The sequence below is a fragment of the Plutella xylostella genome, chromosome 23, assembly GCF_932276165.1.
Source record: "Plutella xylostella chromosome 23, ilPluXylo3.1, whole genome shotgun sequence".
NCBI lineage: Eukaryota > Metazoa > Arthropoda > Insecta > Lepidoptera > Plutellidae > Plutella > Plutella xylostella.
The window spans coordinates 8,159,731-8,179,774 of record NC_064003.1 but is presented as its reverse complement, the minus strand read 5'-3'; positions in this window follow the sequence as shown (position 1 = coordinate 8,179,774).

The window sequence follows — 20,044 nt, the reverse complement described above, 5'->3', positions numbered from 1 at the left end:
AAAAAAAATATAAAAAAATAAAAAAACAAAATGGCGGCCGAGTTGCAGTGAAGCAAAGTTTAGGGCGTGTCAGACTCGACTTGAGGTGAATTGATCTCCCGGAAGGGGGGGAGGTGGGGGGATGGTGTTTTTTGTAAACGGTGGGACACATGATGAAATTTATGGGAAAATTCCAAAAAATGTATTTTTTTTAATTGCGGGGGGAGGGGAGATTTTTTTATAAAAACGTGTTTTTTCGGGGATTTTCAAAGCATTTTTTTATTGTGTTGGGGGCATCTGACAGGTTCGACTTGTATGGAGCGGTTGTGTAGTTTGACGAGTAGAGTTGCCATGTGAAAGAATTTTTCCCCATTTTTAGGGTAAATTTCGAGATTTTCCCCAAAAACATGAAAAGTAGAAATGGCCACTTTTGATTTTAAAATTTGATGCAGTTTTGTCGGAAAGACCCGTACTAATGACATTTGACCATTTTTATTACTTTCGACTGGCAACCCTGGGCGATAGGCGAGATTATATTTTTTCGGATTTTTTTACGTCGACCCAACTTGAGGTGAATTGATCTCCCAGAAGGGAGGCAGGTGGGGTGATGATTTTTTTTGGACACGGTCTGTTGTATGGTGCAGTTTATGGGAAAATTCCGAAAAGTTGAAAAAACAAAATGGCGGACTGCTTTGGCGGCCATTTTGTAAAAGTGACTTTTTTTCGCGATTTTTGATTGGTTTTTTCACATGTTTAGAGTGGTTGGGGAGATTTGTCTTGTATGGCGCATTTGTGTGGTCTGTTGGGTAGACTATACCAGCTAAATAAAAATTCCCCATTTTTAGGGAAAATTTTGAGATTTTGCCCAAAAACATAAAAAATAGAAATAACCGTTTTGGATTTTAAAAAATGATGCAGTTTAGTCAGAAAGGCTCATACTAATGACATTTGACTATTTTTATTACTTTCGGCTGGCAACCCTGAGAAATAAGGGAGATTATATTTTTGAAAAAGTTCGACGTCGATTCAAGTTGAGGTGAATTGATCTCCCAGAAGGGGGGAAGGTGGGGTGATGTTTTTCTTTGTACATGGTTGGATATATGGTGAAATTAATAGAAAAATTCCGAAAACTGCAAAAATCTAAATGGCGGATGAAGTTGCAGCCATTTTGTAAAAGAGAAATTTTACATGTTTTAAGGCTATTTCACCTGTACTGAGTGGTCTGACAGTTTTGACTTGTAGAGCGCGTTTGTGTGTTTAAGTACGTTTAATTTTTCTATGAAATAAAAACTCCCCATTTTAGGGAAAAAAACAAAATTTCCCTAAAAACATGGGAAATTTTACATAAATATGCAATTTTATCGTTTTGTGATGGTCTGAGGGGATTTGAATGTATAGCGCGTTTGTGTAGTTAAATGCATAGATTTTTAATTAATTATAAAAACTCCCCACTTATAGGAAAAAAACCAAAATTTCCCTAAAAACATGGGAAATTTTACATAAATATGCAATTTTATCGTTTTGTGATGGTCTGAGGGGATTCAAATGTATGGCGCGTTTGTGTAGTTAAATGCATAAATTTTTAATTAATAATAAAAACTCCCCATTTATATAAAAAAAAAAACAAAATTTCCCTAAAAACATGGGAAAATTTACATAAATATGCAATTTTATCACTTTGAGATGGTCTGAGGGGTTTCGAATGTGTGTTAAATGTGTTTGTGCAGTTAAATGCATACAATTTTAATTTAAAATAAAAGCTCCCCACTTATGGGGAAAAAAATCAAAATTTCTCTAAAAACGTATAAAAAATTACCAACATTAGCAAGTCCACCCCGTTGAAGTGGTCAGACAGATTTATGGTATATGGCGCATTTGTGTAGATAAATACGAAAAATAATTATATTATAATAAAAACTCCCCACTTTTAGGGGAAAAAATATTTTCCCTAAAAACATACAAAATGTAAACCAACTTTACCACAGATTAAGTGCCGAGCGCAGCGAGGCCATAGTCCTCCTGCAAGCTATACCAAAATAAAACCAGCCGAGCGCAGCGAGGCATCCGATCGACAAGTAACCCTGCCATAAAGAAAAGAAATCCGAGCGAAGCGAGGCATTACGTATCATAATTATTATTATCAATAAAGAAAAACTACGGGAAAAGTCTCGTTTTAAAAGTGGAAAGCCGAGCGAAGCGAGGCAAAACAACCTAAACCATTAATTCAAAACCTAGAGAGCCGAGCGGAGCGAGGCAAAAATACTGAAATCAACATCCGGAAACCCGATGAGACGAGCGAAGCGAGGCTAAAGCGCAATAAACAGCAAGTGCCTATGTAACTGCAAAGCCGAACGAAGCGAGGAAAAACAACCGAAATTATCATCCCGACACCTAGAGAGGAGCCGAGCGAAGCGAGGCTAAACTACTTTAATCACCAACTGCCTGTTTGACTGGAGAGCCGAGCGCAGCGAGGCAAAACAATCCAAACCATCATACCTCAAACCTTGGTGAGCCGAGCGCAGCGAGGCAAAACATTTCAAAACATCATACCACAACCACTGAAGAGCCGAGCGCAGCGAGGCAATACAACTTAAGTATAACCTTACCGTAAAAGAGGAGCCAAGCGAAGCGAGGCAAAACAAGGCGAACCACCATACTTCAAACCTTGGAGAGCCGAGCGAAGCGAGGCAACACTACTCAAACCCTCGTCAACACAACTATATAACCTGAGAGACGATTGTGGCTAAGAAATATCACACAAAAAAAAAAAAAAAAATTAATGAATAAAAAAAAAGCCTGTGTATTTCTTTTCTATGAAAAAGTTTCTCTTCAGGACAGAGTAAACTAATAATCGAGATGCTAGAAAAACGCGCGAATGGGGGTGACTCAGATTTATGAGGTATTAAAAAACCCAATATTTGTACACAAAACGATGTCGGCTCGATACTAGGTAAAGTTTACGAAACCAATTTTTTTTCATATAGATTAGTTTCTCTACCGTATTTGTGTGAGACAATCCGTAACAGGAACCAATTTTTTTGAGTACGAGTACGGGATGGAGAGTTGGTATATGATCCGAAAATTTGGATGCGTCTTTGACTTGAACACCAGTAAGATCCGCTACGTCATTGTAAAGTATACCTACCTGAATTTTCCTACTGGTATTTTTAAGGCGAAATGAATACCACTAGAGTAATTATAATAGCAACATTTCATAATAAGAAAATCATAAGCATAAAGCCATAAGTATTCTTCACTCAAATTTGAATACAAAGGAAAACGCCAGAAATTTGGTATATATTATAAGTAAAGCCAGCTGACCGATTATTATACTTAAAAAACTGTTTTGACAACAAAAACAAAAGCATCAATACCGACATGATATCGAAATTCATAATGAAAATAATGTTAAGGCCTTACAAAACGCAAGAAAGATTTGCTACAGTATGTTCAAGTCAATACCCTGCTGAAACCAATATTCATACTGAAAACGTATAACTATCTAAAACAAAATCATCAGTAGGTAGAGGTACCCCTTTAATATAGAAATTCATAGTGAAAACAGTTTTGAAGGCATAACAAAACGCAAGAAAGATTTGCTACGGTATGTTCAAGTCAATACCCTGCTGAAACTGAAATTCATACTGAAAACTGTTTCACACGTCAAACAAAATCGTCAGTACCCCTTTAATTAAAAAAAACATAGTGAACACAGTTTTAAGGTGAATCAAAACGCAAGAAAGATTTGCTACGGTATATTCAAGCCAATACCCTGCTGAAATGGAAATTCATACTGAAAACAGACACCCACCTAAACCGAAAGTATCAAAGCACCGCGCGGCTGCTTGCAGCCCGCGCCACAACGCGACCTCTAGTTATACTATATAAAGCTGGATTACCACTGACTGACTGACATGATTGTTCTCCCAGAAGGAGCCATTTTTTGATATAAAAATGTTTTAGGGAAATGTACAGGGTGCTCGGGTGAGTAGAGAAAAACCTCGACTTTTTAAAAAAAGTTGTAAAAAAAAAAAATTTTTTTTGTTCCTCCGTTTTGGTGACCATACATTTTTTTATATTTCGAGGGTGTATTTAGAGTGTCTGACAGATTATAAAAAAAATATAAAAAAATAAAAAAACAAAATGGCGGCCGAGTTGCAGTGAGGTAAAGTTTAGGGCGTGTCAGACCCGACTTGAGGTGAATTGATCTCCCGGAAGGGGGGGAGGTGGGGGGATGCTGTTTTTTGTAAACGGTGGGGAACATGATGAAATTTAGGGGAAAATTCCAAAAAATGATTTTTTTTTAATTGCGGGGGGAGGGGAGATTTTTTTATAAAAACGTGTTTTTTCGGGGATTTTCAAAGCATTTTTTTATCGTGTTCGAGGCATTTGGCAGGTTTGATTTGTATAGAGCGGTTGTGTAGTTTGACGAGTAGAGTTGCCATGTGCAAAAATTTTCCCTGCAAGCAGCCGCGCGGTGCTTTGATGCTTTCGGTTTAGGTGGGAGACAGTTTTCAGTATGAATTTCAGTTTCAGCAGGGTATTGACTCGAATATACCGTAGCAAATCTTTCTTGCGTTTTCTTATGTCTTAAAACTGTGTTCACTATGATTTTTTTTTAATTAAAGGGGTACTGACGATTTTGTTTGACATGGGAAACAGTTTTCAGTATGAATTTCGGTTTCAGCAGGGTATTGACTTGAACATACCGTAGCAAATCTTTCTTGCGTTTTTTTAGGCCTTAAAAACGGTTTCCACTATGAATTTCTATATGAAAGGGATACTGATGATTTTATTTCAGGTGGGATACTGGGTTATTCAATTGACCATAACGTATAGAACATTTTATGGTGTTTCGTTATCCCGTGAAATCTAATTTCAGTATGAATATAGCTGAAAAATGATTTCAGTATGAAATTTGGTAACAGATGGGTATTGACTTTGTCGTTTATCAATAACGTAGCGGATCTTTCTGGTGTTCAAGTTAAAGACGCATGCATAATTTGAACCTTTGTGTGAGACAATCCGTAACAGGAACCAATTTTTTTGAGTACGAGTACGGGATGGAGAGTTGGTATATGATCCGAAAATTTGGATGCGTCTTTGACTTGAACACCAGTAAGATCCGCTACGTCATTGTAAAGTATACCTACCTGAATTTTCCTACTGGTATTTTTAAGGCGAAATGAATACCACTAGAGTAATTATAATAGCAACATTTCATAATAAGAAAATCATAAGCATAAAGCCATAAGTATTCTTCACTCAAATTTGAATACAAAGGAAAACGCCAGAAATTTGGTATATATTATAAGTAAAGCCAGCTGACCGATTATTATACTTAAAAAACTGTTTTGACAACAAAAACAAAAGCATCAATACCGACATGATATCGAAATTCATAATGAAAATAATGTTAAGGCCTTACAAAACGCAAGAAAGATTTGCTACAGTATGTTCAAGTCAATACCCTGCTGAAACCAATATTCATACTGAAAACGTATAACTATCTAAAACAAAATCATCAGTAGGTAGAGGTACCCCTTTAATATAGAAATTCATAGTGAAAACAGTTTTGAAGGCATAACAAAACGCAAGAAAGATTTGCTACGGTATGTTCAAGTCAATACCCTGCTGAAACTGAAATTCATACTGAAAACTGTTTCACACGTCAAACAAAATCGTCAGTACCCCTTTAATTAAAAAAAACATAGTGAACACAGTTTTAAGGTGAATCAAAACGCAAGAAAGATTTGCTACGGTATATTCAAGCCAATACCCTGCTGAAATGGAAATTCATACTGAAAACAGACACCCACCTAAACCGAAAGTATCAAAGCACCGCGCGGCTGCTTGCAGCCCGCGCCACAACGCGACCTCTAGTTATACTATATAAAGCTGGATTACCACTGACTGACTGACATGATTGTTCTCCCAGAAGGAGCCATTTTTTGATATAAAAATGTTTTAGGGAAATGTACAGGGTGCTCGGGTGAGTAGAGAAAAACCTCGACTTTTTAAAAAAAGTTGTAAAAAAAAAAAATTTTTTTTGTTCCTCCGTTTTGGTGACCATACATTTTTTTATATTTCGAGGGTGTATTTAGAGTGTCTGACAGATTATAAAAAAAATATAAAAAAATAAAAAAACAAAATGGCGGCCGAGTTGCAGTGAGGTAAAGTTTAGGGCGTGTCAGACCCGACTTGAGGTGAATTGATCTCCCGGAAGGGGGGGAGGTGGGGGGATGCTGTTTTTTGTAAACGGTGGGGAACATGATGAAATTTAGGGGAAAATTCCAAAAAATGATTTTTTTTTAATTGCGGGGGGAGGGGAGATTTTTTTATAAAAACGTGTTTTTTCGGGGATTTTCAAAGCATTTTTTTATCGTGTTCGAGGCATTTGGCAGGTTTGATTTGTATAGAGCGGTTGTGTAGTTTGACGAGTAGAGTTGCCATGTGCAAAAATTTTCCCCATTTTTAGGGTAAATTTTGAGATTTTCCCCAAAAACATGAAAAGTAGAAATGGCCACTTTTGATTTTAAAATTTGATGCAGTTTTGTCGGAAAGACCCGTACTAATGACATTTGACCATTTTTATTACTTTCGACTGGCAACCCTGGGCAATAGGCGAGATTATATTTTTTCGGATTTTTTTACGTCGACCCAACTTGAGGTGAATTGATCTCCCAGAAGGGAGGCAGGTGGGGTGATGATTTTTTTCGGACACGGTCTTTTGTATGGTGCAGTTTATGGGAAAATTCCGAAAAGTTGAAAAAACAAAATGGCGGACTGCTTTGGCGGCCATTTTGTAAAAGTGACTTTTTTTCGCGATTTTTGATTGGTTTTTTCACATGTTTAGAGTGGTTTGGGAGATTTGTCTTGTATGGCGCATTTGTGTAGTTTGTTGGGTAGACTATACCAGCTAAATAAAAATTCCCCATTTTTAGGGTAAATTTTGAGATTTTCCCCAAAAACATAAAAAATAGAAATAACCGTTTTGGATTTTAAAAAATGATGCAGTTTAGTCAGAAAGGCTCATACTAATGACATTTGACTATTTTTATTACTTTCGGCTGGCAACCCTGAGAAATACGGGAGATTATATTTTTGAAAAAGTTCGACGTCGATTCAAGTTGAGGTGAATTGATCTCCCAGAAGGGGGGGAGGTGGGGTGATGATTTTCTTTGTACATGGTTGGATATATGGTGAAATTAATAGGAAAATTCCGAAAACTGCAAAAATCAAAATGGCCGATGAAGTGGCAGCCATTTTGTAAAAGAGAAATTTTACATGTTTTAAGGCTATTTCACCTGTATTGAGTGGTCTGACAGTTTTGACTTGTAGAGCGCGTTTGTGTAGGTGGATGCATTTAGTTTTCTTATGAAATAAAAACTCCCCATTTTTAGGGAAAAAAACAAAATTTCCCTAAAAACAAGAGAAATTATACATAAATATGCAATTTTATCGTTTTGTGATGGTCTGAGGAGATTCGAATGTATGGCGCGTTTGTGTAGTTAAATGCATAGATTTTTAATTAATAATAAAAAACTCCCCACTTATATAAAAAAAACAAAATTTCTCTAAAAACATGGGAAAATTTACATAAATATGCAATTTTGTCGTTTTGTGATGGTCTGAGGAGATTCGAATGTATGGCGCGTTTATGTAGTTAAATGCATAGATTTTTAATTAATAATAAAAACTCCCAACTTATAGGAAAAAAAAACAAAATTTCCCTAAAAACATGGGAAAATTTACATAAATATGCAATTTTGTCGTTTTGTGATGGTCTGAGGAGATTCGAATGTATGGCGCGTTTGTGTAGTTAAATGCATAGATTTTTAATTAATAATAAAAACTCCCAACTTATAGGAAAAAAAAAAAAATTCCCTAAAAACATGGGAAAATTTACATAAATATGCAATTTTATCGTTTTGTGATGGTCTGAGGAGATTCGAATGTATAGCGCGTTTGTGTAGTTAAATGCATAGATTTTTAATTAATAATAAAAACTCCCAACTTATAGGAAAAAAAACAAAATTTCCCTAAAAACATGGGAAAATTTACATAAATATGCAATTTTATCCCTTTGAGATGGTATGAGGGGTTACGAATGTATAGCGCGTTTGTGAAGTATGAAGAGACTAATGAATGTGGAGGAAGCGAAAGTATGTCAGGATCGTGGCACGTGGAGATCCATAGTCTCTGCCTACCCCTCTGGGAGACAGGCGTGAGTATATGTATGTATGTATGTAAACTATAACTATGCAGGTCATAGTGTAGTGGTTTTATTACCTACCTATACTAAAACAATGACTACCTCATATAATCTATTATTTTATTTATTATATAAACTGTGTCTAAATTATACCAATTTAGGGCTGATTTTTAAATTGCCAGATAAAATTTATCAGGAGAATAATTCTTATAAGTACTGTCCTGTGTGAATGTTTGTATTAAACTGTGTCACAGCTATTTTATTAGTCAGATAAATTTTATCTGGGTATTGAAATATCAGCCTTTGGAAAGACATCTGACAGAACCCTTATTACATTCGAATAATGGTAGTTTTTGTTTGTATCAAATGTCTTTCCCCGGGAATGGAATATAGTCACTAGATTATTGGATTGGATTGTATTGGATTAGAAAACAAACAATGATTAATTTCTTGATTAAGGATTTATTTAACTCATCAAATTATTATTACTGAACCCATTTTGACAGCTACACAAAATTAACAATTTAATTATTCTTGATAATCCAATCAGTTTATTGTTATATAGGCTGTTATAAAGTAAAAAATTGAATTATAATTAATTGTTTTTCTTTCCTCTGTACAAGTTAACTTCATAAACACATTAGTGGGACTCCTTTCCAGAATTTGGCAACTACTTAACCAAATTAATGTTTCTCTTTAGTAGTAAGTATACCTACTTTTGTAGAATTGCTCTTGATTGATTGTTCATTAGGTTCATAAAATAATAAATTAATCACTATTGGCAGGTAGGTAGTGTTGTGGCTGTGGCACTTCTTGGCTAAGTGTTCACTCACACTCTCTTTGTGATCTCATCTAATTTGTCAGGTAGACTCTCATCTTTCAGCAGTTTTCGAAAATTGTATATTGTTCCTGTTGCAGGTAAACATCAAGTTGTACCTTATTTTATATTTTATCTTAGATTAATCTTTCAGTTTTCCCATCAGCAGGTAAGTAGTAGATAGGTAGATAGTTAGTGACACTCATTATTTTAATTACAGTCAAGATATATGCAAGATGTTAGTACTTTTACCTATTAAAAATGTATTAAATATTCCCACTTTCCCAGTTCCCAAAATCTACGTTTTTCGTTTTATCAGTTTTATGTCTACAAAAAAGAATCTGTGGTATCCGTCGGAAACGTCAGAAATCATCGGAAATCGATACCACAGATCATCCGATCTGTCATTCTTACAGATAATTAAATTATCATCAGAATAAGGAGTTACAACTAAAAGGAAACCCAAAAACATGGTGGTAAACATTGAAGAACTCGCTCTACTGCTGTAATTATTATTGTTGTTTAATTCACAATATCGAATGGTAATTTGAAATCGAAAAAAACTTAAAAAATCAAAAACCAACAGGAATCAAACAGCAGAATCATAGTCGAGGCGACCCGACACGGCACGGCACGTAGTGTTATTTTCTCTATGGGCACGGCGGCGGTGGCGACAACCAAGCCAACCTTCCCTATTTTTCTACATTCGAGTTCGTTTCGACTTGGTTTCGACACTCACTTAAGACGTCAGAAGCAGCATCTTATGCTGGCACCACACTTGGCTATTCGCATTTGTTTTGGATGTTTGATGTATTTGCTAAATACCAAAAATATAGGCGAATTCGGCAATCATTTTGAGGAATATAACATGTATACTGACCACACACGATATGGTATTTTTTGATAACAAGCAAATAAGAATAGCCAAGTGGCATGGTAATATTAGTTAGGTACACTTGTTTGCTAAAAGCTGCGTACAGACCGGCGGTTTCGTTGACCTTCGGTGCTGCAATCTGCCCTGTATTATGTATGATAAATATCCATCGTTGGGCGTTCGTTGGGCCGGTCTGTACGCAGCTTAAAGCAAACCACGCACTAAGCGAAACCAATACGATAAAATTGTTCTTATTTAAAAGATAGCTCGTGGCAGATTCTTGCGCTTCTTTAAGGATTTCAAATTAGGATCGTATTTCATTAACTACTAACTTTACTAACACGATATGAAAGATGCCTAAATAGTTCTTTTTAATAATAAATCATTATAATGTTAGACGAGCGAGAGTCTGGAATGAATGACCTTAAAAAGTATTTCTTTTAAATCATTGTCTATGGTTTTTGCATTAAAAAATATAAGTGTTTCATGAACAACCACTGTTTTTTACCTCAGACCTGCCCTGTATTATTATGTATGATAAATATCCATCGTTGGGCGTTCGTTGGGCCGGTCTGTATGCAGCTTAAAGCACACCATGCACAAAGCGAAACCAATACGATAAAATTATTCTTATTTAAAAGATAGCTCGTGGGATTTCAAATTAGAATCGTATTTCATTACTAACTTTACTAACACGATATGAAAGATACCTAAATAGTTCTTTTTAATAATGTTAGACGAGAGTGTGGAATGAATTTAAAAAAATCTTTCTTTTAAAACATTGTCTATGGTTTTTGCATAAAAAAAATATAAGTGTTTCATGAACAACCACTGTTTTTTTACCCAGTTTAACGAGGGCGCTGGTGTCTATGTCAAATAAAGAGTGTCAAGTAATGTTGTCTTGTTATAGCCACCGCAGAAGGGCATTTTTTTAAGTTAATCTTTACAAGAAACAAAACTTTGCCGCCAATTTATTAGAAAAGAGCAAGAAAAAAGTTAAAGTGAAAAATTTTGTTGTCACTTTTTGCTTAAGTTTCAGAGGTGAGTGCATGTGAATATTTGTAAATTTTCTTGAAAGTCCCTTAATGTTTATTTAATTATGATTTAATGATATAGAAGTATCAATTGAGTCTAATGGGCAATAAAAATATATATTTATGTTACTATTTACCTAAAATAGACATAGTGGGAACAGTGAAATTTCTCTACATCTCATCAACTCCAGGAACCTTTTCCGTTCCTAGATAAAGTGCAAATATGTACATTTTAACAAATTTACAACATTTATATGGAAGGTTTATTGTGCCAAATGTTAAGTAAGTACGTATTTATAACTCTAATTTGAAAAAATCTAGGTAGTCTAGGTACTTATCTAAAATGGCGTCATGATGCTAACGACGCTAATGCGGTGAAAAGATTAGCTAGACAGATCAGCGTCAGATTAATCGTGTAGCACTTAAATTCAGACTCCTTTCGGGCACCTCAATATCCATAACTCCTTGCTGAAGTTGTCTGTTGGAAATAATATAAGTAACTATATTAAAGTTTTATTTTATTTTTTAAAATTGGAATACCAATAGCTTAAACAACTAACATTAAATTATGAGCAATAAACTTGGTATAACGATGTTGTAAAAGTTGTAAGCTTATCCTGGTTGCCTGTAATACAAAATCTATTGTTTCTAATGGTAATGTTTCTGGTTTACTTATGGGTCACCAATGAGTTACTAAGTGGGATATGTGTAGTTAACTCAAAAATTGGAAACCTCTTTGTGATCACTACAAAAATCTTTTAAATTTATTAATACTTATATCTATTATTTTCTCTCTGTGCGGTGTCAGTGTCTGCATGTGACTAACTTGAATGTAATCTTTGTGCAATTATTATGCATATCTCCAAGTTATCTCCATTACTAACCATGGACCATTTCTCATCCTGTCAGGAATTAAATCCAAATCTCTGACGTGAGAGGCAGGCTAGCTACCACCTCTGATAACTTTAATTATAGTACTTCAAATAAGTTAATTACTAATTCGTCAATTAAAATAAGACATAAAATTCTAAATCCAGATAATCCCAACATATTATTTCATTCATTCACTAACTGTGTTCATTCATTATTAATTTTCCTGTTAGAATGGAATATAGTTAGTATTCCAAACTAAATATAGTAGAAGTACCTGAAATTAACTGAATTTTTTTCATAAATGAATAGATTAAATAAATAAATTACTTATTTCATTAAATAAGTTGTGAAATGTGTGCAATTCATATAATGATTTTATACTTAATATTCAATTTCTGGTGATATCATGAACCCGGGCCATTACTCATGTTTTGTTTACAGTATGGTACCTACATTGAATAAAATCAAAATAATTAACAATTATTTATTGGCAACATTTAAAACGAACCAAACTACAAATGAGTATTTACATAAAACTTTAAATTTAATGAATGATTAAAAATCAAAATAAATTCTGAAAAAATGATTTTTTTTTTAATTTAAACTAAAGATTATGAAAGTTACAAAAAATATAGGTTGCAGTGTTTGGTAAAAATTAGAAGGTGGTGATATAACTAGGGCTACCACACTAGGCTAGGCCTGTGTCATGTTCTAAACCTCCCATCCATTTATATAATATAATCATCACATTAGTTCAAGGGATTTCCAGAACACTCAATCTTGCTCTCAGGTTTTTAGTCATCACATTAGTTCATCAGACGTTCACCATTTTAATGCAGGTTCTATGGTCCAACTGGTCTTATGTAGGTTGCTAAGTATTAAAATAAACATTGCCTTGATAGATGATTCTTCTTCTTCCTAACCTTTTCCTTATTAGATGATTATCATGTCTTATCGGCAGCATAAAACCAATTATTTCAAACTGTTCGAAAATTTCACTTACTTTTAAAATAGATGAAAACAAAATATCTTTTATGTACTTATTTGAATTAGCTAAACAAATTGAGATTATTTCACTTTGATAGAACAATGACAACTGACAGGTGACAAGTAGAACTTCTCTGACACACTCTGAGCTCTGACACAAATGCATTCCGTTATACATATTTTTTATAGGCATATTTAACTGGCGTTCTCAAAGAACATCGCTGCCAAATAAATCAATCCAAGTTACAGAGTCATAATTTATCACTTATTATCCCTTACATTTGTTCTAATAGTTTTTTGTAGGTATGAAGCATTCTCAATTCCTCAACTTACACTTTTTTTATTTTTTATTATTCATTGCAGTGTTATACATTATATACGGTACTTATGTATTATATATGTATATTAGATAGTAAGCTTTAAAAAAATCATATTTATCTAAGTATTTTATAAATTTATATTACATACATATGTATACTATGTATAAACATGGCAAAAATAATAATTTCAGACTACAAACAAAATGCAACGCAGTGCGGGACGTCCCAAGAAGATTCGTCGCGGTCGTCGCAGCACGACGACGACGGCGCAGCCCACCTCGTCCAAGGTGGGAGAGAGCCTCGGCCCGGCCAGCGACGGCGGGATCGACGGGGTGAGCTGCGTGGCGGCGGCGTCTACGCACCAGGGCGGGCCGAGGTTTGCAGGTGAGGGTCAAGGAGCTCAATGTGTGGCCATGTCTACTTGTGCATCTGTAATATCCGTAATCAAAAAGCGACAAATATTCCAACAGACTGACATGGACAACATCCTTGATGCTGGACACGCTTTGTATCCAGTAGTACCTCGACCAGAGGGAGAAAGATTCATTTGCCCCGAAGATTTACCTACCCATATAAAGGTTCCAAATTTCGATGTAGACATATCTGTTACATGGAAAAATAGTGCGTTGTATCCTTCCCAAATGTGCGATTTAGATAATTCTTTGCAAGAATTGAACAATTTTTTGATTCGCGATTTGTTTTGTAACGAATCAGAAGATGATACAACCAGCTATTTATTTACTGGACAACATCAAACGGTATCGTTTTGGCGTTTTAGGAATGAATATTATTTATTTAATAGTCACGGTGTCGATCCCACAGGGCTGTACAATACGAACGACAACACTTTGAACGTCGCCCGGTTATTTAGATGTCACGATTCTCTGTCTCTCGCCAGATTATTATTAGGTAACTGTAGTTTTCAGGGAGTAAATCAGTATGACATTCATAAGTTAACCGTTATCAAGTATTTACCGCGTAACTTAAATCCGATTGTATTATTGACGAGATTACCCGAAATCAATAATCTAAAAAGAAAAATCGATACAGATGCCGTTGATCCAAAATTATTGATGAACCCAGTTGTAGTTGTAGAGCGAACTGCTGCTGCCGTTGTAGAAGATAAATTAATAAACGTTGGTGGACGACCAAAAAAACAAAATAGAGGCCAAAAAAAAACTGTAGATAACTCCCATTTAGTAGCGGTGAATAAGTACGTAGCATCTCATCCAGAAGTCCATAGAAAATCGGTTCAACGTTATAATCGTGCGAATCCAACAGTTCACAGGGAAGCGGTAGAGCGTTATAGTCAGGCGAATCCGGAAGTTAACAGGTTAGCTAGCCAACGTTACAACACAGTTCGAAATGTAGATGAACGCTTACGGGTTTCTGATTCCTTGATTGCGGTTCGAAGCGGTAATAATCTCAACACCGTGCCATTATTTAGTTTGAAGAGGCAATCACTGAAGGAACATGATGCGTATCGGTGTTCACATTGCAATGCAACATTATTTTTTGAAGAAAAAGCCCGAACTCAATGGTGTTGTGGCAGTGGGAAGTATAACGTTCAGAATTTCCCACCTTTGACCGAAAACTTTTATGATGGCCGGCCATTTAATGACAGACCGCGAGCATACAACAATTTATTTGCATTTAGTGCTCTAGGCGTGTCTCATGGTTTTCAAAACCCCGATAGTGGTTTAGCATTCGTCAAAATCCAAGGTCGGATCTACCACCGTGTATTTGATTTAGGATATAGAGACACGCAAAATCCTATCGGTCTATACATCGAAGATCATGAGGAACGTCAGAGAATAGCTAGCGGACAAAGACTCGACCGACAGACTGTGACTGAAATAAATAATTTTATGCATAGTGTCAACCCGTACATAGATTGCTTTAAACAACTCGCTCGTGAAACATCTGATGACGCGTACCTTAGATTTGAAGCCACGTCGCGTCGAACTCACGGTAACATCCTCGGAGATATGCCTTTAGGTAATGAAATCGCCGCGATCATTAGCACAGAAAGGGAAGAGTTTAGTCCGCGTTGTATAGCAATTTGGAAAATCGGAAACAGGAGACCTCATCAGGTAGATTATTTTAACCCATTATATGAATCATTTCAATACCCGCTGTTGTACCCTCACGGAACTCCCGGTTGGACCATTAACAAACAGACAAACGACGGATCAAAGCTTTCTCAAAATAAATACGTACGTTGCTTACTTTTGTCTGAAGCGCGTTTTGTTGATTACGGTAGATTATCAGAAGAATGGGTAGTCGATATGTATTGTCGTGTTGAAGAAGAACGGCTTAGATATATATTAAATATTCAAAATAAAACCGACTTGCTAAGATCAGCCCCGTTTAATGAAATTAGGAACAATGAACGCGAATTTGTAGGCGATGAAACCGTACAGGGGGAGGGTGGTATCGTACCGGGACGTGTTTATCTCCCCAACACTTTTACTGGCGGGCCACGTTACATGAAAACCAAATATATGGACGCTATTGCAATTGTAAACCGGCTAGGCACACCATCATTCTTTTTAACAGTAACTTGTAACCCAAAATGGTCAGAAATTCAAAAATCTCTTGCACCAGGCCAAAAACCTTATCCAAGCTTGTGTGCGAGAGTATTTAACTTAAAATTAACACAGTTGTTGAGGGACATACGGTCCGGTACTTGGTTTGGCAAATGCACATACATCATACACGTCATTGAATTTCAAAAGCGTGGTCTGCCACATGCCCACATTTGTTTCCGCGTTGATGGTGGCGGACCAATTCAAAACACCGATATCGATAAATTTGTCAGGGCAGATATACCATCCGCGGACGAAGCCGAAGGTAGATTGCGACAGGCAGTTTTAAATCACATGATCCACGGGCCCTGTGGACCTCCTCACAGAACAGACCTACCTTGCTGGGATAATGAAAAAAGTAAATGCTCCAAGTTTTTCCCCAAAAATGCTACAGACGTAACATATACAGACGATAAAGGGTTTGTACGTCTTCGTAGAGATGCCAACAATAGCGGTACTATAAGGTTTCGTAACCGGCCAGTAGAAGTGAGTGATTTGTGGGTAGTACCTTACAACGCTGCCATCCTCCTCAAGTATGACTGTCATGCTAATTTAGAGGTCTCCTCCGCGCATAAAGTTATTAAGTATTTATTTAAATATATAACGAAGGGCAAAGATGAAACGCGCGTAGCTATGGTCACCGGTGATCAAAATGATGAGGTCGAGAATTACGTGACAAAACGGTACATAGGGTCTTGTGACGCGGCGTGGCGGATTTTCGAATTCGACATTACAGCTCGCGAGCCCACTGTCCAACAACTGACGGTTCACCTTGAAGGGGCGCATAACGTAGTTTTTAGAGCGAATGCTGCAAGTGACGCGGCCGACAATTCATGTTCCACGTTGATGCTTTATTTCGCGCGTCCGACCGGTCCAGAATTCGACAATCTCACGTATCTAGACTTTTATGAACGGTATATTGTCCACACGCAAAGGCCAAAATCAAATAGGGTGGAAGTTCACCAAATCATGAATAAGTTTATTACTAAACGGCAGCGCGGAGAAAATGTAACGCGTTTGTTTTGGGTTGCACCAAATAGAGGTGAGCAGTTTTACCTGCGTATGCTTTTGGCTTTATACCCGTGTCGGGGATATAACGATTTGCTCAATTTTGGGGGTCCAGATTGTAAAACGTTCCAGGAAGTCGCAAAGAATGTAGGTATTGCCAACGATGAGCAGGAATACCAACGAGCCATACAAGAAGCTGCCACATTTTTTACCGGTCCCCGGTTACGCAGCTTTTTCGTGCTACTGGCCGTTAATGGAGCTCCTGCGGCTCTTTTGTGGGAAACATCGAAAAATCTTATTTGTGAAGATTTCATTGAACGATGCCCCAACGACACCGAAAGAGCTTACAAGTTAGCATTAGTACAAATTGATAGACTTTTGCGAAAACATGGCACCAATCTTGTGGCACAGGGACTCCCGGATGTTCCAGATGACACGACTGAATTAATTCGTGAACAGATGAGTGAATTCAGCACAGTTCAACTGCATGCTTTCGTCGAACGTTGGTTGCCTGTCTTATCGCAAGATCAACGCGAAATATTCGATTACGTTGATCAACTGTTAAAAGACCCAGTCTATCATTCAACGAATAACAATGCGATTTTCGTTGATGGGCCTGCAGGAACAGGAAAGACCCTGTTATTAAACGTGGTCGCGTCTCATGTCCGTGGCGCATTAGGGGGCGTAGTGTTGTGTACCGCAACGTCCGGCATAGCGGCGCAAAATTACGTAGGCGGGACAACAGCACATAGCATGTTTAAATTTCCTTTAGACATTGTGGACGATTTAGGATATTGGAATATTACGAACGGCACTCAGAGAGCAGAGCTTATTTATCATGCGTCAGTAATAATCTACGACGAAGCCCCTATGGCACACAAATATCTCGTGCATTTATTAGATCGCTCTTTACGGGATTTAATGAAGTCTGATAGACTTTTCGGCGGGAAGGTCATTATTTTTGCGGGAGATTTCCGTCAGATCCCACCAGTAGTAACAAACGCTAGAAGTAACGCAGACGTAATTAATTGTTCATTAAAGTCCTCTCATATTTGGCCCCAGTTAAAATGTTTTGCCCTATCAACCGCTCAGCGGAGTAGAGATGACCCGGAATTTTCAGAATTTTTATTAAATATCGGATCTAATAATATTCAGTCAGAACCTATAGATTCAGGCCGCAACATCACCAATTTGATAAATGTCTCTAACGTAAATTATGTCACAGAAGTATATTATTTTATTGATTCTGTATTCCCAACTGAATGCCTCAATGACCCAGATATCTGTTGTCAGCGAGCGATACTGTGTACACATAATAACGGCGTTAGAGAAATTAATAATATAGTACTAAATAGGGTTTCCGGAGAACTGCTGCATTTCTTTTCAGTCGATAAAACCGTTGCGGACAATGCCGACGAAATATTTTTAGGTACGGATACGTTGAACAAAGCGCAGCCCAAAGGAATACCGGAACATGACCTGCAATTAAAGATAGGTAGCGTTTGCATGGTCATGCGTAATTTAAGTTTTTCGGATCGTTTAGTGAACGGCACTAAAGTTATAGTAGTAGCTGCGTCTCCCCGTCTAATAACTGTGCGGAAACCTAACGAACATGAATTGTATTTTATTCCGCGAATTTCATTTAAAGCGCCTATCGCTACGAATAGCCCCATAGAAATGTTACGTCGTCAGTTTCCGTTGCAAGTTTGCTACGCCATGACTATACACAAGAGTCAAGGACAGACTATCAACCGTGTGGGAGTTGATCTTAGGTCGGACGTATTCAGCCACGGACAACTTTATGTCGCGCTAGGTCGTGTACGGAATCGAAACGATCTAACTATTCTTATTAACCGTGATCGTGTCGTTAATAATCACCCGTACGTTAACAATGTAGTATTCCCTGAGTTATTAGGTAGAATGTAATTAAGCGACTTCTCTCACCTCTATTTGGCGGGTAGTTAAATCAATTTTGTTCGTGAAATTATTATTATGTAAATAAAATCAATTTAAATCATGGTTGCATATTGTCTTTTTGACCCGTTTATTTATTGCTTTAGATTAAGATGTAAATCATGCCAAATATTTTTACACTCTACAAATACACTGCTCAATTATTTAAATTTATGCGGGCTTTTTTTTACAACGCTATGTAGGTATATATTTCGCACCCTTATTCCAACACCGTCAACATTTAGTAACTTTTGGTATAGTGACGATTTGGATTCGACGCGGAATCTAAATATTTTTATATTGCAGTAACTCATAAATTTTATTGAAAATTTTGTATAATGACGGTATTGGAATATGGGTGCGAATTATATATTTTTTTATTGATATTCTGTAAATAATAATATGTACACATACTTACCTACATTGAATGTACATTTTGTTTAAATTACTGCAGGGTGCTAATTTGAGTATAATTGGCTATACTAAAGCTCTCGGTGAAGAAATTTTCATAATCCATTTTTTGAATCATTGCACTTCTCGATATGGTAATGATTGCAATCATCGATTGACGATGTTCGGTATGCATGAACTTCGGAGACCCAATTTCCCTGTTGGGCCAGTCTGTGCAAGTGCTAATAGTCATTCATGACGATGAATCATAGTTCAGTGTCGGGTGTATCTGAGGATCGTGTGAGTTGGTTTTGATTCGTTGAGCTGTTCTGGGCCATCATTGTCAGAGACGCAAAGGTGTCGATACTGGGGTGCATAGGTCAAATGCATTTATTCACAGATATGGGCAGAGACGGGAGCGTGTGTTGGCTCACAATTGTTTGTGGTCATCGCAACGGCCGGCCAAGGGGCGGTGCCGGCATACCTACACCAGACGGTATCATGTACACCTACTATCTTCTGGGAACTTCGTGCACGAGTATCCTGCGCTGAACAGGCGGTGGCGTGGCCCAGGCACCCACCTCGCTAGCGGGTGGCGCGTGGTGTAGCTCAGGGGGGCTTGGCGTGTAATCGAGCGTCTATATACGCCAGTGTCTGTCCCTTAAACTGTCTAATCTACTATAAATATGATATAGTATTTTTCAGGTAATTTATTTGTATAGTTACATACATATATCATGTCGCTTCATGTTATTTTTAGTGCATTACTTCTTTGGCGAAAATTACATCTAACTGGAAGACATACTATCATTACCTTAGTTTGTCGGTTTCGTAACCGGAATGGCAATTCTGTCTGTACATAATTATTTCACTACACAACTTCTATATTCCACAGTTATCAAAACAACATTTAAAAAGTATATAGGAACGTACTTATTTTGTTTCGCTCAAGTTCTGACCAGAGTATTGAGATTGAGATAATCCTTGGTAGGTGTCTACCTCCAGT